Source organism: Sinohyriopsis cumingii, chromosome 8, assembly GCF_028554795.1.
Source record: "Sinohyriopsis cumingii isolate HCF-2022 chromosome 8, ASM2855479v2, whole genome shotgun sequence".
Lineage (NCBI taxonomy): Eukaryota > Metazoa > Mollusca > Bivalvia > Unionida > Unionidae > Sinohyriopsis > Sinohyriopsis cumingii.
In genome coordinates this window covers 70318883-70341920 of record NC_142968.1, presented here as the reverse complement: position 1 = coordinate 70341920, position 23038 = coordinate 70318883, and the positions used below count along the sequence as shown (strand labels likewise).

Here is a 23038-nt window from a genome sequence, read left to right as displayed (position 1 = left end):
AGCGTCGGCCTCGGATGCGAGAGGTCGTGGGGTTCGATCCCCGACCGAGTCATACCAAAGACTTACAAAAATGGTACTAACAGCTGCCTCGGTGGGCGTTCAGCATTAATAGGTCAATGTTAGGACTGGTCGGCCTGGTGTCAGGATAATGTGACTGGTTGGGACATCATGCTACATGTCTGCGGCATAATGCCCCAGTGCTAGACATCACTATAAACTGCCACTTTGCAGACATCGTAGCGATATGACCGACAAATTATTAAAGCTACGTAAAAATCAAAATCACATAACATCACATAACACCAAAGCGGCCATACCGCACATATTTCTTTTCATATATTTTTTTTTTTTGGGGGGGGGGGGGAGACTGAAGAACTTTCAATATTTTTTTCCATTTAAGTGCCCGTCCTTGTTTGGATTTTAAAAAAATAGGTCGATGTTCCGTTCAATACCAAGGAAACAACCTTGATCCCAGGGATTAGAAAGGATTCTCTGAGTACAGCGGCAAACATTCTGCAGACAGCAATCAGAGTATTATAGTTATTATTATATGTACTTATACAAGGTTCTTTAACTATATGCACAATGCCATCAAAGAAAGTTTGACAGCGTAAATTCAGGTATTGAATACAGCTAACTTTTCAAACGCGCATAACATCACACCAGCCTGAAATGGGACAACCATATAATACAAGTTTATTATTCTGTTTCTAGTTGGTTTGTTTTTAACGGCACGTTTGGACATGATTGTCTATATCATGACTATGAATGTGTTGATGCATGGAGTGCGATGCGGTAAGTATTTTTTACCGTCGTCAGACGAGCTTCACACGAATGTTTACCCCTCAAAGAGACAAAATTAAGATAAGTTTAAAGCAAAAACGCCCAGTTTATCATAAATTTCACCATTATACAGTGTAAATAAAATGGAAAGGAAGGAAATGATTTGTTAAAAAATGCTCTCCGAGATGGCATGTTCTTTGTGTGTGTGTGTGTGTGTGTGATTTGGATTTTAAAGTAGCTTTAAATTATTTTAATCATATCACTACGATGTCTGTGGTGTAGCAGTTTATAGTGATGTCTAACACTGGATCATCATGTCCCACCCAGTCACATTTTACTGTCACAAGGTTGACCGGTCCTAACAATAATCTCTTAATGCTGGTCGCCTAGCGAGGCAACTGTTAGTATCATTTTTATAAGTCTCTGGTATGACTTGGTCGGGGTTCGAACCCGCTATCCCCTGATCCATGGCGGCCGCTCTAACCATTCATGCCACCTGAGCGCTCCGACTGTTCTTTGAAATAGTCAGTATGTTAGGTTTCAGCGAAATTCAGATCTTCTGTTTCGAATTAAGACGCGCCACCCCTCAATTTAGTCTGCAAAGCTGCTCGTAATTCCATTCTTTTTCATGAGTGCTCCGAAAATAATTAATCGAAAAACAACAATATTTGCACATGGCACACACATTAATTCAAAAGGAAATGAAGAGAGACATGTTCCAATTTTTTAAGCGGATCTGACAAGAAAAAAGCTGCATCAGATAAAAATAAGACTTGGGTGATTATTAGTGATCAGCTGGGGTGATGGAATACTTCGAAGGGTAAACTTGGGCAGACGACAATCCCACATTGCGTGGTGTTGGCTTCTTATGTTTACAAAGGTAAGGTCATTGCATCATGTGTGCCAGCTTTCGACTAAAATCGATTGATCCACAGATGTCGCCAATCAACATCGGACTAATTCCTACGCATGCGAAAAATGGCCGGCTTCTCAGTTATAGGGAAAATTACATGGCTCACATAATGCGATGAAACGTCAATATTATCTGCTATTAATGGAACCCAACAAGTGTTAGAACCAATATCTTTCAAGATTCGGTATTATTCCTCTGCGTTAGCAAAAACTACCTTTTGCACGTAACGGCGGCTTGAAGAACTCGAAACAAAATACCGATCCCTCATTAGATGCAAACACAAGTTACATATTTCTTGCGAAACATGTATTTGAACCTGCTTACATAAGACTACGAAAGCAAACGACCAGTCTCCATATCTGCAAGAATAAATATAAAATACTTTTCCGATCCGATTTTTTTTAATAGAAACGTTATTTTGGTCTAAAGTGGTTTACTGCAGAAACTAGTTAACTAATAAACAATGGAACACTGATGATTATTACCGTGAAGAATCCGATGAATAAGCTTTCGTGCCACTTTCCAATTTATTTACGCTTTTGTATGTCTCCTTCCAGCATAAACATGGGGTTTAATCTAAATAAACGGGGTACATTTCAGGAACAACTCAGTTTCTTCGACTCGTGTTGACACTGTTTGGCTGCTGCCACTATTAACCAGGATACGGTTTGGTCACTACGTATAACCCGTTGAAAAATGTGGTATAATTATCTTGTAGCATATGAAATAAAATAATGATACTACTGTTAAATAAAATAATGATACTAATTAGAGAATAATCGGATTAAGATTAGCTTACCATACATTTATAGTCAATATTATAGCTGTTACGAGCAGAAGTACTCACCACATTTCAAATTCAAAACCTCTTAATGCCCTACTGTAATACTGATTTGAAGGATCCCAGAAAACCAGGTTAAAGAAAACGCAAAAGTGTTTTCCTAATGGAAAAAGTTTATGATGGAAAAGATATAATTTATGTCAGTTACGAAATTGCGAAAACAATCTTTCGAAATCAAAGTGTCAGTATATTTTGAACAAGAAAACGATCCCTGCAGAGGTAGACACAAAAATCAATTTCGGAGAGCGCTTAATTTAAGAAAACAGAAATCTCAAAGATCGTTAGAAATGCAAATTTCGCGATATTTTTGTATCATGCCCCTGCAGATATTGTTGATCAGTGGGCATTATACACTCAATACTTTTAAACTTCGTATCCCCTTTCCCGGCCCGGAAGTTGAACAGAAGTAAGACGTTGAAGACTTTCACAAGGAAGTTAATGAAATCGAGGTAATATGGAAGGAGTCTTCCAGTAGTGTTGAGTCCGATTACAACACACACGATGAGCTTTCGTTTGTACTTTCTGACAATGAATTGAGAAAGGCAGGTAGAGTAGATGACAAAAGTTACGAGGAAATACACTAAAATCCGTCTTGGTTATTCTTTTCAGCTCTATTTTGATGTTCCTGATCAACTAAAACACCGGTCTGACTGTGACGGTTTAAAAGGAACACGCCACGGTGGCATATTATCCCCGAGGCTCTACATTGTGTTTACAAAAAAAAGCTTATTGATGTATTTTCAACGTATAATCATGGTTTTGTGTTCTTTGAAAATCCTTACCCGTGCCCTATATAACACCCGATATACTATCTTTTTAAGTCTTCTGAAGCCAGACTTGGGTCAGTTACAGCTGATAATTAACGAGTCCTTTATTAAGTGGGGATTTGAATATAATTCCAAGAAAACAACCACTGTAGTTACTTCAAAAGAAACAACAGACAATGGTTCTTTAGGTGTTAAGAGTATTTAAGTAACATAAGCATGTGTAGATTTGGTATGAAACTATTACAATACTCCGAGCGTTGTATGGTTGTGAAACCTGTCTTAACCAAGCCCTCAGATTATATTTGTACTAGAGAGAGTCCATTGAGTTACTGCTTAGCATATGCAGGATATATATATAGATATACAAGAACAGACGTTGCATTAAGCCTTTTAGGTATTTTACCAATTGAAGATGACATTGGTTAAAAAATCATTTGAGCAACTTTGCAGGCTACATGCAGTTTATTTTGCAAAACGATTAGTTTTCTCCGTTTATTTAGCTATCAGATTCCAAAACTGCAAGTCAAACAATCTGGCTTTATTCCAGAAAGGTATAAACTGTTTGAAAAATTTAATCTGATTTACGTTACATAATCATACATTCTTCAAGCTCGATTCCCGGTTAATAAATCTGTATGTAACATTATTGTTAAATTCAAAGTCCTTTTTTCATTATATAAAATTGCTTTGAACGAATTCTAGAATTTTACGAAACTATTTATCTTAGTCGATTCGAGAATTGTTTGCTTAATGGCAGTTTGATTCCCTTGGTAATATGAGAAGCAGGAAAACAGTCCAGGTTTTCTCGAGTCAGCTCATTGCGACAAGTTTGTATTCTTCTCATCTTAGAATTGGCATGTACTCCTTGTCAAAAAGACTGCACCTCAGTAGGTGATCATTTTGTATCCATTTTGTTGTTTTTGTTGTTGCTTTTTAAATATTTTTTTTGTTACTCTATACCGTGAAAGGTTTTGGTGTGATAGTATTGATTAATTTGGGTACATGCATAAATGCACTTTAGATTCAATGTCTGATACATATTTGGTAAATATTCTTGCAGTAATGACGACTCGTTATTTGTTCTTTCTTGTAAGCCATGAGTAATTGAAAACTTTTCATCTCATGTGGACGTTAAGTGCTGTCTTCCTGTGGAGAAAACATACAACAGACGTTTCACTATATCGATACTGATAATGAATGCATTTATAATTAAATCTTTGACAGTAACTCTATAATTTAGTTTACTAACTCAGTATTTTATGTGTGGTTCAGCTTCTGTACAAATATTTATATAATCGCAATAGAAAACCATCACAATACTTTTGTATGAATGAAGCAATAACCGAATTTGATAATAATTTTGTAACAAATATGATTTATTTACCTCTAAAACTGCTTTGCAAAAGTGACAGTTGTGTTTACGTAAATGGTAATCCCACTGTTATAATGTGTAGGGGAAACAAGTTTAAAACGAACTATGACCCGAAAATATGCCTGTTGAATTTTCCAACGTTCTTATGGTGAATGATTCCCAAATATGCATTATTTATTTATTATCTTGCATAAATTATGTTTTTTTTTCTCTCACCTTTAATTACCATACTTATATTTGTTATATATTCTCTGAACTATTTGCTGTAGTCTTTGTAATATACAGATGAAATAAAGATCTCTCCCCCGCCCCATATGTACACCGTATACCTATCGAAGAAACAACTTCACAACGTTTCCATATTATCACATCCGCCGCGACGGTTTTAAGTTTATTTTTGTGTATTATTCTTAAACCCCGTCATTTACTTTCAGAGTCGCCCCGCGCTACGCCGAATACAGACACAAAAGAAAGACCAGAACGAGGTTACATCATCCTTTCATAAAAGTCCCCAATCTTGAGTAAAATCTCAGCTCAGTATATCGACTGTTGGTTGTTGTTGTTGTTGTTGTTGTAGGGCTTAACGCCATTTTTCAGCACGCGATTGGCTATACATGGCGGCCAGTATTAATGGTGGAGGAAGAACCCGGGAAAACCCCGGAAAGAACCACCGACCCACGAGAAGCTACTGGCAGGCTTTCTTTCATACCCACATTAGCCGAATCCGAGACTCGAACCCACGCAGACAGAGGTGAGATGGCAGTGATCCGTAACGGAGAGCGCTTTAGACCACTCGGCCACTCGGGGCCCCTCGACTGTTGGTAACCTACTATATGATTGCTGGAATATTTCATATCTTAAAACAAACTACTTGTTTCAGGGCTTGAAAAGAAAACTTATGTGGTTTTTTTCCCCTCAATAATCTTACAGCGCGACAAACCTATGAGCCTAAGACATACTCAAGACGAAAAGGTTTGTGAATGTGGGTTGGGTTATAATAAAAGACATCGTTTCCATAAATTTACATTTTTCTAAAAAATGAAATTGCAACAGGTGATTAGTCATGTCAGCAGTGCGTGAATAACGAATTTATGTATATTACAGCTCTCAGAAATGTACATTTTTATTAAATTTTGTGTAGGTTACTGCGCAATTCTTTCTTATTCTAAAGATATATGTTTTTTAGTCGAGGCAGGTACAACCGTTTTTAAAAGCTAATCTTACGATATTGTCCAGGAGACCAAAAAAGCATGTCTTTATAAAAAGTAAACTAACTTTCCTTCCACATATCTGATATGCTAGGGACAAATCTAAAAAAGCCACGGACTATATAAAATTGCTGAGCAGTCCAGAAGGTAAATACGATTGGGGAGCAGACCAGAAGGTAAATACAATTGGGGAGCAGACCAGAAGGTCAAACAGGACTGTAAGACTATGAATCAAATGTGAATGGACATATTGTGAATGGGTCAAAAATGAGTGGATCAATTATGAGTGGATCAACTTATAAATCTTGCTTTCATATTCTTGATCCGACACACGAATATAGACTTTGCCTTTGAGCATTTAGGATTGTTTTTGAGCATTTGAGATTTTGTCGTTGAGCATCTGAGATTTGTCTTTGAACATTTGAGACTTGTCTTTGAGCATTTGGAACCTTCCTTTTAAAAAGCCTATATGTTGAGGCAAATGAAGACCAGCATTATCTCAGGCAAACAGAACCGACTCATATACTATTAACCTAATCTCTAACCCATCCTATACCGTTTATATACTACTAAACTAATCTCTAACCCATCCTATACCGCTTATATACTACTAAACTAATCTCTAACCCATCCTATACCGCTTATATACTACTAAACTAATCTCTAACCCATCCTATACCGCTTATATACCACTAAATTAATCTCTAACTCATCCTATACCGCTTATATACCACTAAATTAATCTCTAACTCATCCTATACCGCTTATATACCACTAAATTAATCTCTAACTCATCCTATACCGCTTATATACTACTAAATTAATCTCTAACTCATCCTATACCGCTTATATACCACTAAATTAATCTCTAACTCATCCTATACCGCTTATATACCACTAAATTAATCTCTAACTCATCCTATACCGCTTATATACCACTAAATTAATCTCTAACTCATCCTATACCGCTTATATACCACTAAATTAATCTCTAACTCATCCTATACCGCTTATATACCACTAAATTAATCTCTAACTCATCCTATACCGCTTATATACCACTAAACTAATCTCTAACCCATCCTATACCGTTTATATACTACTAAACTAATCTCTAACTCATCCTATACCGTTTATATACTACTAAATTAATCTCTAACTCATCCTATACCGCTTATATACTACTAAATTAATCTCTAACTCATCCTATACCGTTTATATACTACTAAACTAATCTCTAACCCATCCTATACCGCTTATATACTACTAAACTAATCTCTAACTCATCCTATACCGCTTATATACTACTAAACTAATCTCTAACCCATCCTATACCGTTTATATACTACTAAACTAATCTCTAACCCATCCTATACCGCTTATATACTACTAAACTAATCTCTAACCCATCCTATACCGTTTATATACTACTAAACTAATCTCTAACTCATCCTATACCGCTTATATATTACTAAACTAATCTCTAACTCATCCTATACCGTTTATATACTACTAAACTAATCTCTAACTCATCCTATACCGCTTATATACTACTAAACTAATCTCTAACTCATCCTATACCGCTTATATACTACTAAACTAATCTCTAACCCATCCGATACTGCATGTTATGACGCGCTCTACAGTTTCGTATTTTGCACATAATTTTAAAGCTAAATAATTTTCCCGGGTACCCTCACTGGCTATTTACTAAAGGCCTTGTATATCTTTGGTATGGTTCAAAGAACATATATTTCCCTTTATTTTGGTGTAAGAGTGATGGGTGTAATATGGGTTATAGAGTATACAGCTTGGCCTTACTCCAGACGTGCATCTTTAAAAATACAAATGATGGCTTCACTTGGTCATTTTTCACTTCCTGGACTTCACAGGTATATTGTAACAAAAAGAGCTGATAACTTTATTTTACATTTCAATAAAGTGTTTACATTTTAATAAAGTGTAATGTTTTATGTATTTGGTAATTCATCCATTGCACTGGTATTGCCTAGTTGGGCAAAATTCATTTTCCCTATTTTAATAGCTGATAAAGATAGTGTACCTTAGACTAATTCATGCTGATTTTATTCAACACAAGGAAGCAATCATTTTAACTTGAAGTGTGCATAGATCATGTACAATTTCCATACGTACAATATCCAAAGAAATGTCAGCCACATTACAGCAAAGTAGCATAGAAGTATGCCAACATTCTCTCCAATGTGTTTCAAATGCAAACAAATTCACCATACATACGCCACACTCTCAAAAGGACACAATAACTGGTAAGCGCCCCTATACTAGCAAACTAATCTCTAACTCATCCGATACCACATGTTATACTACCAAACTAATCTCTAACCCAATCGATACCACATGTTATACTACCAAACTAATCTCTAACCCAATCGATACCACATGTTATACTACCAAACTAATCTCAAACCCAATCGATACACATGTTATACTACCTAACTAATCTCTAACCCAGTCGATACCACATGTTATACTACCTAACTAATCTCTAACCCAATCGATACCACATATATACTACCTAACTAATCTCTAACCCAATCGATACCACATGTTATAATACCAAACTAATCTCTAACCCAATCGATACCACATGTATACTACCTAACTAATCTCTAACCCATCTAATACCGCATGTAATATTATTTGTGGACTAAAACACCAGATGTTGCGCGTTCAGAAACTAAATTTCATTGTATCTTTTTGGCATATATTTTTGTCCTTCATTTATATCCATCTAAAATCAATATTGACAATGCCGATATATACTCAAATCACCGCCATGATTAATGTCTCCGCAACCCAACAAAAATAAGTGTTATGCCTTTTAAAATGTCATCAACAAGTCCCTTCCTTTATTTTTCAGAATAAATTCAGTGAAAGTATAGCCTTCTGTTGTGGCAATGTGTCCTTGCATACGGACGGTTCGAAATATGGAGAAACTGTTGTAGCGTTCTCTTGTCTGCAAATCAGATGGTAACTAGTCGCCATCATTCTTGATTCGGTTATAGGTGAGACCTCTATTGTCACAGATATTACAATCAATCTCTGATTTGAAAACTGCATCGAAACATCTCAAAATTAACAAATTTCTTAATCTTTTCGGAACATAAACCCTTACAGAACCTTAAACTTAATAACCCGTCGATATCCCAAAACTTACGGAAACAAGATTGTTTATAACGTTGACAAAATGTTCTGCACTTTTGCCTGCCAGGTCTTGTTAAACGGGCAGATATATCAACCAAATCACGGTATCTATGACTTTGATGTGTGCGTGGCTGTGTGTGTGTGTGTGTGTGTGTGTGTGTGTGTGTGTTTGTTTTGCAGGTATGACATGAAATCTAATGGATCGTATGACCTATTCTCATTACACATAAAACTTCCGCGCGCCTCCTCCCGCACCGTTCGTGTCATTGAGTTAACACCAATATAATGATATGTGGGAAACATTTTTGGTCGTTTCAAGTAAACTTTTAAAGGAGATTTTCAGGTTGGAACTGAGGAAACGATGTGTGTGTGTGATGATTAATTTACTAAATCCAGTGAGGAACGATGCTGAGTCACTGCACTTTAAATCTAATTACCATATTGCTGCATTACATGTCAATATGACATGCTTTATTGAATTTATTTACAACTGACCTATCTACAAATCCGTCTACAAAGATCACGCTGACCAATCAAATAGATCTATTGCATCTTGGTCTCCCCCGTCCTACGGACTAGCCTCCACTGATAAGCTGATGTGGCTACACCTAGAATATTGTTTGGCCAATGAGCAGATTACAAAGTGTCATTTCGCTAAACATGAACTTTCGGTTATATATTATCTTAGATTAGATTTTACATTAATTTAGTAATTTTCAGGCCAAGGGCACGCACTTTTCAAATTACTTCAAGCTTCATCCCTCATGCGGATAAATGTCGTTTCCTTTATATCTGCTTCTAGTAATTCACTGATGAATGGATGATGAATAGATTGGTGAACTGATGGATTTGGCGATAACGGCAATGGCATACAACAACCAATCAGCCAGCATCACACCAAGGGCATGTGACATGCTTGTTCATGAGCTAACATGTGAATATTTTTTGTTAGCCAGCCTCACACCAAGGGCATGTGACATGCTTGTTCACAAGTTAACATGTGAATATTTCACCAGTCAGCCTCACATCCATAGCATGTGACATGAATGTTCACGAAATGACATGTGGATATTTAATAAGTCAGCCTCACACACAGTACACGTGACATGCTTATTCAGGAGTTGACTAGTGAATATGTTCGGTTAAACTCCATACTCAACTGACATTCATGCATTTGCCGTGGATGTATTATTTGATTGGTTAAATTATAAGTTCTGTTGTTTTTGTTGTCTTTGAATTTTAGATATAAGCACAAATATATAATGGAAAGGAAAATGGATATTATATAAAAAAAAAAACATTCTTGTATTGTCGAGTCTTCACTAAATTCCGAGTATTTGTATATACATTTTTCAAACTAAATCCTTTTTTTTGTTGTTGTTTTAAATGGCTCAACTTCTGAATTGCAGAAGAATCCGTACTACTAAGTATACGTCCATCCTCCACCGTAAAGACAATAAACAGTAGTTTATGCTGCAGATGCCAACTTGCATTGTATGTATGTATGTATGTATTGTTATGTATATTTGAATTAATTTATATCTGATTTAATCGTTTGTAAGTTTGAAACGCCTTCTTTTTTTTAATTTCATTAAATGTCATAATTCTTTTTTTAATTTTTTTGTCGTGGGTGTAACAAGAGTGAGATCGAGTCTGTATTGAATACGTGACCTAGGCTTGCAAATAGTTTTAGTGACGTGAACAATTTTTAAAATTGTATTCTTAGAATAAAATGATTGGTTTTTGTCAGGGCCATGCCAAGAGTACCTGATGTAAACATGATCGAGTGACCCTCATACGGGTACGCATTCTGCGTCTCAAAATTACTGTATAACCATTGTTTTAGAGAAATAATCTCAGGCTGGGCTGAAAAACGCTTGATATGAAGTAGCTTCCTTCCCTTGTAGCCAGTTTTCCAGTTATACGTTAATTTTTCTTCAGATTATTTGGACTCTAAAAGATTAATTCGCATCTCTGCCAACATTGTTGTGCTCACACAAAATTCTTGAACAAAGACATTTCTTGAAAACCTTATTCGGATTTCAAACACCTGGGTATTTCTTGACTTTCTACAAGGAACTGTGGACAACAACATTGAATAGGATACAACATATGTCATCGCCTTCCATCTTGCATTCTTCGTCGGGACTCGAACTTGAATTTATTAAAACGTTTTATTATTATGACTTCTAAAATTTTGTTCATGGATTATTCTTGGATTATTTTTGGATTTGATTCTAAAAACCGTATGTTCCTTTTTTCTAATTTTTACAGTATGTTTTTAGGGAAATAAATTATTTGTTATATTTTTCAAAGCTTGTTGTTTTCCCTCTTTCTTGTATTGCTCTTTATTGAAGCCTAATCACGTAACATAAGAATTGGGGGCTCGTCCGGGATTTTGAATTTAGGCTAGAATATTTCAGAACATTTTTGCTTCTGGAAATTTGAATTCTCCTAGTTTTTGAAATCTTTGGTGAAATCGACAAGCTTTTTCTAAAATGTTATCAAAAATGGAAATCTTTCTTTCAAATCTACCCTGAAACAATTATATCTTTTTAAAAAAGATGAATTGATTCAACTTGTAAGAAAAAAAATCTTTCTGAGGTAACGGCTTCCTTAATAAAATGAGAAATAAGTATTATTTTGGTTCAATATTTGGTAGATGGCAATGTTTTGGATAAAAGTGTTTTGTTTTCGATCAGTAAGTCTGTATCAGACTCTGACACAAAAGTAAAGAAATTAGAATTAAAATACAAGATGGAATCGGAGTTAAGGAAGCTGGAACGTCAGAAAGAGAGAGAGAGATGCACTCTTTTTGTGTTGCTCTTTATTCGAGCCTAAACACGTAATATAAGAGTATGTAAGTATGTATGTGGCGCCCCGTCGACGCAACTATGGCTATACAGTGCCGATTAAAAGTAAAAGGCCAAATATTTGATAGTAATATTTGCAACCACAAAAATATTATACCAAGATAAATTACACCATCCAGTATTTTCTGTTGGTCTTTCATCAAAATGACTTTTAACTGAGTTCATATCAGAAGCCTTTTTTTAATAGGATGGAAGTAGATACACTCGACAAGAATGTTTTTAATTTTCTGTGAAGACTGGCAAGGTACCCACTCAGGTAGAGGTTCATCCTCCATGAGGGTCAGGTAAGTATGTCATTTGATGCGCGCGCGTCGAGGTTCTCCTCTAGGCTGTGGGAACAGCGTTTCCTTACTTGTTTGCCTGTTCCCTTACCTTTTAGCGCTAGCCATTGGCCCCCCCCCCCCGCATCTCAATAAAATTCACTCCCACACTTCTTTTTTTTTTCTTCTCTCACTTCTTCGTTTAGCATTACACATTGCCGAATTACCCATAAGCACACTAAGCACGTGCCTAGGGAATTATCCCAACAGCGGCACCAGAAAAAAAACTCAAATTAATTGTCGATGATTATACTAAATGTATTATAAATGATCGTTTCGATTGGCATGTACGTGTATCGAGTATTTTGATTAGGAATGATGGCACTGGCATTTTCCCACCATTTAAGCTTTAAATATTGCTTTATTGAGTTTCACTTGTGGGGGACCATAATATTTTCAGTGCCTAGGGTCCTGGAAGGCCTTAATCCGACACCGGCACTACATAACTGCTTGTATGATGTATGTACGGGTCAGGTATGTATGTGTATATATTCAAGTTGAGTTTAATCCTCCACGATGTATGCACTGGTCAAGCACATATGTCATATACGCGAGCGACACCATACCAAACCTCGTTTCTGCAACTTGTTCAACATGATGGATGCCACTATTCGATGATTAATCTGATGTCCCGAGGCTTATTTGTGGAGATTTCATCCCACATAGGTTGACACGTTCATAGAACATTACCATTTATGTAATATTTGAAGTCACTACATGAAATCTTCCATGTGGGAACGGGCGAATGTAGGGCACTTTTGGAGCATAACTATTTATCTAATATTCTGAACTCACTAAATGAAAGCTTCCATTTAGAAACTGGCTAATTTATGGCAATTTTGGCTGCTTTATCTACTCTTTCATTGCTCTTTATGCCATGTCGAACTGTATGGCTATGGAGACCTTTGCTACAAAAAAGTCTCTACAAACTATTGTAACGCTAAAATTTGCTTACAAAAATCTGGAAAAGTAACGAATTGGATGAGAGGGTTTGTCAGCATAATTTTTTTTTAAAGCAACTTTCGATGATACAAATGCATCACTCATTTTTTGTTTTTTCATAATCTGGACTGGCCGCATCAGAATCGTACAGGTAACATACTGCTGCATTCGAAGGAAATTTGCAAACCGTCAGGTAGTGATACGAGTACATAAAGAGGCATGTTTTTGGCACTAGTACATATTACCACAGGTTAAGTTCATCATAAATGTTTGCACATATCACTTATACACGTATACTGCTGATGGACTTTACGATATAGAAAATGCATTGTTCTGGCAGACAAAAAAACCCCACGACAATCCGATCTATCGACCTGATTCTCGGTCGGTGTAAAGCTCTTGGCGTCACGTGTGAGTCGATGTGAATGTGACCGCAAGGTCACCAGGCAGAGCGGCTATTTTTGTGAGGTACGTGTACCAACCGAATAAACAATGAAAAATCAGCGTCCATAGTAACAAACCTGTTCCCCGGAGGTACAGGTAAATGAGGGATGGAGGCAAGGATCAATCTAGGATTATCGGGGTTGGGTAGGGTGGAGGTGAGAGAATGGTGCAAAGTTCATCTGCTTTATGGTAACGCTTTTAGCTGTACAGATTTTGGTTTTCTGTTTCGAGTCAACAAAATACGATTAATCGTTGAGCCAAAACTTTTTCAATTTAAAGAATAATATCTACATGCCTTCAGTACTAGGTAACTATTTTGATATTTAATACCTTATTTATACATTTAAAATATACGAATAGTATGTTAACGCAGTTTACGTCATTGCTATAAATATTACGTATTATTAAAGCTTGAATAAACTAATATCCTTCATTGTAAGTAAAGATGAATCATGGTTTCTACTTTCCACCTGCAATTTTTTAAAACAGTTTACACCTGAGTATTACATTCAACTTACACAAAGGGTAATTTCAATTCTATATAGACAAGGAACTGCTTCAACGCTCCATTAGCTCTTGAAAATGAACCAATTCTTCACGTAATCAATACGTATGTGGGGTTTCGGTTAGGATATGTTGCTAAATTTACGTGGGTGCATTGTGTCTCACATTTAAAAAGAACACCCCACCCCTATCAAAGAAGAAAACAACTGATGTATACCTTTTGCGGTCGAAACTCGTGAAGACTGAGAAACAAATGCAATTAGCAGGCATTTTAATTTCTTTTTTTTTTTTAGGTGGTTCACTAGATCAGGTTTTGCTTAAGTTAATGACATAATCCATTGATTCATAAATCATATTAACCATCAATATATCCTTCCTGTCTTACACTGAATGGCTCTTTTGAAACGGAAAACAAGCCTATCGTATCTTTCCAGTGCGTTGTAATTACCATCCGGATTCAAAAATGGTCAGCCATGAACATGGAGGTAGTTTACACTGATCGGTCCGTGTATGATTATGCGTTATTTTGTGTATGTGCGTAGGCATATGTCTGTGCATTTGATACACTTGTGTGTTTTGTTAGATTTGTCATTACGAGGCGTGTCATAAACAATTTCTAAACCCCGTGAAAAGGTTAAACTGTTCATATTTATTCGCAATATCGATGCCAATCATACGGATGTTATCTCGATTGCATGTCGATAGCCTCCATTTCGGACTACTTGGGCTATTAAGGGAACAAGATTTTCCCCGAGAAGCTAGAAATGATAAAACTATTCTATTCACTCATAGCCTCTCTATCAATTTTACAGTCAGTCCAATATAAGAAATAGCCGCCGAGGTGATCCGAACATACTGGGTTTCTTGTTTATTTTAGGAGAAAGTTTCGTCGAATAAAATGAGTGGTTTGTCTGCAACTTAACAGCGCAGACATACATCAGAGGTCTAGTTTCGTCTCGCAGAAACAGTCAAGGTAGTTCCGTTTGTGTTGTTTGGCCTAACTTCCAAATGGGCTAACTTCCAAATGTATTAAGTACACCATTTATCATTTAAATCTTTGGTCGTTTGAGTAATAGTGATCTCACAACATTGAAAAGTAATTAACAAAGGTGTAACGTTAAAGTGTCCTAATATGCGAATATATTGTATTTAATGTATATTATTACACTGTATGTTGTTACAAAAGCTACGTCAACACGATATTAGTATTTTAGTTGTAAACATATAATCATTTCTGGCCCACTCACATTTGTGTGCATCACAAACTCGTATAATATAACACTAATACAAATACAAGTTACAAAATTCATTAGACCAGTGTCAAACTTCAGTGTATTATTCCACAATTTTCAAACACTGTTAGGTCATTCATATTTTTTGCATCACCGTTTAGTGTAGAGATACGGAAACACTACAAAGCAAAACTAAAATCACTGATATTTTTATGTGCATCACCGTGTCGTACAGGTATATATGAACCTTAGCAGTTACTGTAACTGTTAAACCACTACCGTCAGATGGGCTGGGTGGATTTGTATTATTTACGAAATTAAATATTAACTAGATCACTTATATTTGTATTAACATCTCGTAAATGGAAATAAGAACATCATGACAAGTTTTAAAAATCGATAGAACACGTAGATTTGTTTATAACCTCTTCGTACAGCGAGTTAGGAGTCTTTTTACAAAATTGTTCAAATCATAAGATGATTCATGTCTTTGTGGACCGCTCCGTTGGCCTAGTGGTTAGAGCGTCCACCTCGGTTGCGGGAGGTCGTGGGGTCGATTCTCGACCGAATCATACCAAAGACTTACAAAAATGTTACTAACAGCTGCCTCGCTTGGCGCTCAGCATTAAGAGGTTAGTGTTAGGACTGGTCGGTCTGGTGTCAGAATAATGTGAATGGGTGGGACATCATGCTACATGTCTGCGGCATAATGCCCCAGTGTTAGACATCACTATAAACTGCCACACTGCAGACATCGTAGCGATATGAACATTTGTTAAAACTACGTTAAAAAATCCAGATTACAAACACAAACAATGTCTTTGTGTATTACTATGTGGTATAGATATTAAACTCAAACCACTCATATTTCCGTACTTTAGCGTGGATATGTTGTTGTTGTTGTAGTGTTTAACGCCATTTTTCAGCACACGATAGGCTATACATGGCAGCCAGTACTAATGGTGGAGGAAGAACCCGGGAAAACCACGGACAGAACCACCGACCCACGAGAAGCTACTGGCTAGCTTTCTCACATATCCATATTGATTCCGAGACTCGAACCCACACAGGCAGAAGTGAGATGGCTGTGATCCGTAACGGACAGCGCTTTAGACCACTCGGTCACTCGGGGCCCCTAGCGTGCATGGGCATACGACAACTAAATGTCAAAACACTTTATGTGACCACGCTTGTCTTTTGTAATTTTACAGCACGAGGGATCGACACAAATACTAGACTGCCCGACTAAAGGGTTATTAGACAGTTTCGATGGACTAGTGGTTAGAGCGTCAGCCTCGGATGCGGGAGGTCTCGGGTTCGAACCCCGGCCAAGTCATACCAAAGATTTATAACAATGGTACTAGCTGCTGCCTCGTATGGCGCTCAGCAATAAGATGTTAGTGGTATGATTTGTCGGCCCAGTGTCAGGATAATGTGACTGGGTGTGACATAATGCTAGATATCTGTGGCATGATGCACCCGTGCTAGACATCACTATAAACGGTCTCACTGCAGACATCGTAGCGATATGACTGAAAAGTTGTTTAAGCTACGTTAAAAGTTCAACTCAGAGAGAGAGGGAGAGAGGGTATTATTTTCAAAGTTTGTGAGTATACAACACCAATACGAATTATGCTCGAGGGTTAAAATCATGAATTAAAAGTTACTAGTTCAGTAAGAGTTCAAGAAATAAATTTTATAAATTGAAATATTGTTAGAGTATTAAGACAAGTGGTCAATTTCACAAATGAAAAATTTGCTTCACAAACGCGAATTAATTTTTAGCTTCGCTGTTTAGAGCATCTAACCTAATCCCCTACGAATTCAGATATACAGCATATGCCTTATGAGTCCTCACGCATGTGGTAAGAGGCGAAAAGAGGAGATAGTGGCTGCGCTCTATCAGTTGTTAGGGTGCCAGATTCATGACCGAAGCAGGCGTGGTTCCCATTCTTTCACTGGATCAGCCGATTCGTAAAGTACCAAGTCACTTTATTCCAACTGCCTCGGCACCAAAAAATATTTGTGCTGCTGTGCCGTAAAACAAAAGCAAATCATAAAAAAGGAAGGAAAAAAAGAATTATGTCGCTTAGGTTTGCTTAAAAATCCATATACAATGGCGTATATTACTGTAGCATTTTTCGAGTCATACTACTTTTTCGCAAGCATTCGAATTTAAAATCGATATTAGAATATTTATTTGCTTACCCAGAAGTAGCGACATGGAGGCAAATTCGTTAGCAGCATCATTTACAAAAGACAAACCAGACAAACTGCGTTATTTGCAAACTTGTATTAGTTTACAAGGAAACAAGGTCAAAACAACCAAATTACTTAAAAATTCAAACAGCCACTAGCATCATGGTATTCATAATGTCAGAATTCTGAATATTCACATTGCTCAAATCATCGCCATTTATATTCGTTGTCATTCAAACTCTCTAGAAACGATAATGCGTAGTAAGCCATCTTGATAAAGAACATGGCATAAAACAGCATCTAAGCCAACAATTTATTGACGCATCAACTACAGCAATCAAATTTCATTCGGCATTTTCTGGACATAATTAATGTAATTAAAATAATGAGGCGTGATTTTGGAAACTAGACCATGAAACCAATCGAGTCATCAACTGTTTTCATAAACTGTTTTCACGTTTTTGTCCTCCTGTCAAGTTACACAGGAATTAGATTCGTTCGAATTTATTTATGAATATAAGACTGAGTTATAAATTTGTAGAGATAGTCCTCACATTTAACTGATCAAGTTATATAAAGTCAGTGCCCTGTTTTACCTTTGTTCCTTCTTCAGGACTATTCTTTTGTATTATACTGAATCATTCATTCACTGAATTAACACATACTGTATCCAAGCACCCCTTCCCGCTCGAATTTCGTTTAATTGGAGTTAGAAAACCGAGCTCACATTGTTTTTGATGCGACGAATGGGAGAGGTGTCTGTAAATATCAAAGCAGAAAACAAAAGTAGATATAAAAAAAGCTTTTGTACATTAACAAACATTCGAATTCTAACCCAATTAAATGAGTATGAATAGGAAAATTTCGTATTCGTTTAAGCTCTAACCTACATACCTACCTACCTACCTATACATATCAGGGGCTTCCGCATAATTATTTTTGCAGGGGGTGGGTGGTGTGCGCAAACATGTAGTGTCAGCTATAAAGTTATACGGATGTAGGCCAAAGCAGGTTAGAGGTGAAATCGGGGGGGGGGGGGGGGTCTTGTCCCTATGTATGGGCGCCCATGATGCATACGTAGATAAGACGAGCAGTAGACACTCTATTTCATCCTCTTCTTTCGCGTCTGCCGTTCATGCTACTCCTTCCTCTCTTAAATGTAATCTGAATTATTAGTGCGTCCGTGTGGTCAACGTTAGACCTGTAATAATGAACTGATACGCATTTTGATATAATATCTTATCATATTATAATCTTTCCAACATTCTGATACATTGTTTAAGAAAAGTATGTCTTCACGCCCCATTAATACACTGTTTTAGAAAAGTACGTCTTTGCAACCTTTTGATGACACTTTTGTAGATAAAGAAGTATTTAGATTCTTTGATGTACTGTTTTAGAAAAAATATGTTTGTACAATCGCTTTGGGTTCGAAGATGAACAGTAGGCCTGATATCCCCTAATGGAGGTAAACTTTCTTGCTGTGGGATGCATCCTGTGATGGTGAAATGTTTAGCGGTTTATACAGAAACGTGTTGACGTTGTATTCTCATGACTTTGTCCTTTTTATCGTTCTCGTTAGTTTGTGTGTCTTGTGACGGGGTAATACAATTTTAAAATATCTTTACCTATTATCTTTTTTTCTCATGGTAGGAAAAGAGTTTTGGTTGGAGTACATAAACTATACATATATATGCCTTCTCTGTATTATTTGATACAATGTATATGGTATAAATATGAACATTATGTTCAAAATTAAATGAATTATCGCTCAGCCAAATTTAATCTTTTCGTCAGGTAACATATTTTTGCTCAAACTTAATTGAATTTGTGCATAAGCGTTGGTATATTTTTTGCGCAAGGGTTGGTATATTTATGTATATGTGTTAGTACATTTTGCATAACTTTTAGTACATTTATGCACACACGTCGGTATTTTTTTTTATAAGCTTCGGTATATTTTGCATAAGCGATGGTATATTTTGGCACGTGTTAGTATATGGGGGGGGGTATAAGCGTTGGTATTATTTATGTATTCAAAAGCGTTTTTATATTTATGCATAATCTAAAAATATGCATGATTAAGCTAACGTATATATCAATACAGCTGTACTTGTAATTGGTTTGAGGTAGATTGTATGTTGGTAAGCTTAACCGTATTTGTATATGCTGTATTATATTTATGCTACATGATACTTAAGCATAAACATAAATGCACACTTTACGCACACATCAGGCAAAAAATGCATGCGAATGCAAGTGTTCTTGCCTAGCAGCTCTGTAATTGCATCATATTGTCCATTTAGGGAAATGTTCGCACAGTTGTGAGCAAGGCGAATTTTTATGTCCTGCCTACATAATGCAATGTTTATAAATATTTCCTAGAAATAAAACGTTTACTCCGCATTTTAGTTGGATGCTTTCTTTCTCGCTTTGTAATCACAGTTTCAGCACTTTGGTTCTATCATATCGAAGAAACGACAGCCAAGTGCTTTTCCCAAAAACACACCAAGTTGATGCACCCGAGATTGCATAGGCGGATATCGAAACTGCTATCTTTAGGTTACGAGTCCGGCGCTCTACCAACTGATGTACTGCTGAATTAGTTTACTTAAACGAATGAAAAAGAAAATCACGCAAAATCTAACCAATGTAAGAAAGGTCTCGGAGACATCTCTCCCACTCCTTGTCGCCAGGAGTAGTTAACATCATCTATTAAATGCATTTATTTAAATATGAACATAAACGACAGGGACTAGATTACCCTCTTCCAGTCCTCAAAGAAAACGGGTAATGGATTTTTTACGGCTGTCGTGATTGATTTAGTCACATTGCTACTGAATTGGACCGGAAACCATACGGAAATGTTGAGGGGAAAGGTACAAAAAAAAAAAAAAAAAAAAATACAACAAATAATCTTACATCTTTATAGTGATGAAAATAAATGTTGGCATTAATTCAGCCCATTCGAGAATCATAAATTTTGGAGGGGTGTGGTGGTTTAATAAATGTACGCTAAGCATATATATTGTCCATATTTTTTTCCGCGTGTCAAATCCTGGCATTCGTGGTTAGAGCCTAGTGCCAGAACATGTTACATTGTGCATATGTAAGGAAACATTGTCCGTTGCCAACTGTACGAGATGAATTGACCCACTTATACTGCTGTTAACCGCAAAATGATGTCGACCTTGGCCACCACCCCACCCCTCCCAACCCCACAAAACGAGATAATGACTTTCCGCAAACTCGTAGACATGTGCTTGTATGGATGGATGGATGTGTGTGTATATGTGTGTGTGTATGTATGTATGTATGTATGTATGTATGTATGTATGTATGTATGTATGTATGTATGTATGTATGTATGTATGTATGCATGCATGCATATGTATGTATGTATGTATGGATGTATGTATGTGAGTTTCTAATCTCATCCACAAATAATTCATAACGCACATATATAATTTATCCAACTTACCTTGTTCTTTTTGTCAAGTTCGGCCTGTTTGCAACGTCCTAAATGTGAAAAGCTTATAGCCAGAATTCCCACCTGTGTGTTTTGAGTGTTTATTCCAAAGTAGTCATTACAAGTATGTAACTCCACCACTTATGCGGTAATATAAACATGTCATAATCAGTGACAAAAGCAAATACCTTCCATGTTTGATTGCTAACACGCTCGATTGACACTTCGTGATAGCAAGCGGTTGGAAACCTTCACGTGGACAATAATATCGGCAGACTGTCATAAAGACCAATAGACGAATTGGGTTTGCTGAATGGGACAAAAATAGATCCCACAGGTCACTGGTGTTTTTGTAACCTTAAAACGCTCAAATTCCTGAGAAGTGTGGTGTTTTCCTTTGGATTTTGCACCCGCGATGGACTTGGTGGATATCGAACACAAGTCATAAGGATACTTCGTCTTTATATCTGATATATATTAAAAGGAACCTACCATTTAATCATCGGGGAAGATGAAATTCTTACCAAGCATAATTTTCTCCCTTTTTCCCCCTCAGAGTATTTTCTTTAAAACTAGTAAGATGGAGAAAGTGTTATTCTTCCTCAACAAACCAGGGAAAGCTATATGAGGGCGAGAAATTGTTTTCCAACGGTCATGGCCTCACCACCTCCCCACTAAAATAAAATGGTCATTGATTCATGGTAACTACGAAGCAACGTTACATCATTTTTTATTTTTGGTATCAGGAAGGAATAATATATAATGCATTTCGCATTCCAGACTTAGAAATATATACATTATATAACACTAGGATCGGACACTGTGCAGATACACAAGATATCATTCGCTGTTTTCTTTTTTTTTAAATAAGGTACCAACCACTTGATTGGTTGGAAGGATGGTATTATTTTTCTTCTTTTACAACAAAATATGATGGATATAACTGGTTCTAAATTACTAATTAGAGCAAAATAGTTTTAGTTATATGACCCGTCCTTCACCCCAGAAAATTAAATGGAGGTCCATGTAGTCGTTGTACGAAGATTAACGTCAAACGATGGCTGAATGCCCTAAGGTGACAGGTTGTTGCAGCGTTGGTTGCTTTTTGACGGCGCTTTTAATACATAATAGGCCTTTTCATGCCGAAGAAATGGGCACTAAGTGATTTTTCTAAGCTATTTAATGCCGAAGAAATGGGCGCTAAGTGCCGTTCCCAAGGACACACTGAGGTGGCTGACCCGGTATAGGACTGATGTGTGTCATTCGCGTGACCTCGGGTTATTTTATGCAGAGCAAAATGGGAGGTAAGTTTGCCCTCCTGAAAGACACACCGGGGCAGCCAACCTTGGCTAGCTTGGACGGGTATCGACCTCATGAACCTTGGATTACCATTCTCACGCTCTGCTAACTGTGTTGTACGGCTGCTCCCGTGCAACAACATTATATTGAAAACCAATTTATATATATACTATTTGTATCTATATATTAAGATTTAAGAGTTTGCTAATATCAATAGGAAAAGAAACGTTTTATCTAAATTTTGATGTATACTTTATAATTATTAATTATAATTTATTATTAATTATTATAATTAATTGATGACACAAAACGCAAATCAGGCGATTTCATTTTGCTTCTAATAAGTTAACACTGAATTTGATCTTTAAAATATTAAAATTGGTAAATTAAATAAAGTATTGAGTTAAAATTAGGAACAATGTAGTTTTCAACGTTTAAGATGATAAAAATAGATCTTTTACTCGTTTGGCTTCCATATTAATTTGTAAACAGATTTTGAAAACAGCCATAATTAAAAATATTATATGCAAATACAAAATAATAATCGTTTGCTTCTCAATGTTCCCACATCTGCATTCTTAATGCACCATTGCACACACACACACACACACACACACACACACACACACACACACATATATATCTTACTATGGAATCATGGGAACAAGTCTCGAAATGGGAGAAGATAA

At 36.5% G+C, this 23038-nt stretch overlaps 1 protein-coding gene across 2 annotated transcripts in view; it reads right to left on the bottom strand.

Moving 5' to 3' along the window:
• The window catches only part of LOC149793779 (uncharacterized), a 115405-nt gene extending 93971 nt beyond the window's left edge, over positions 1 to 21434 (bottom strand). For both annotated transcript variants that reach the window (XM_089967770.1, XM_089967773.1), the window contains exon 1: positions 21063 to 21434. The gene's annotated coding sequence lies outside the window, so the exon portion shown is untranslated. The remainder of the gene's footprint in view (positions 1 to 21062) is intronic.
• Positions 21435 to 23038: the final 1604 nt, after the last annotated feature.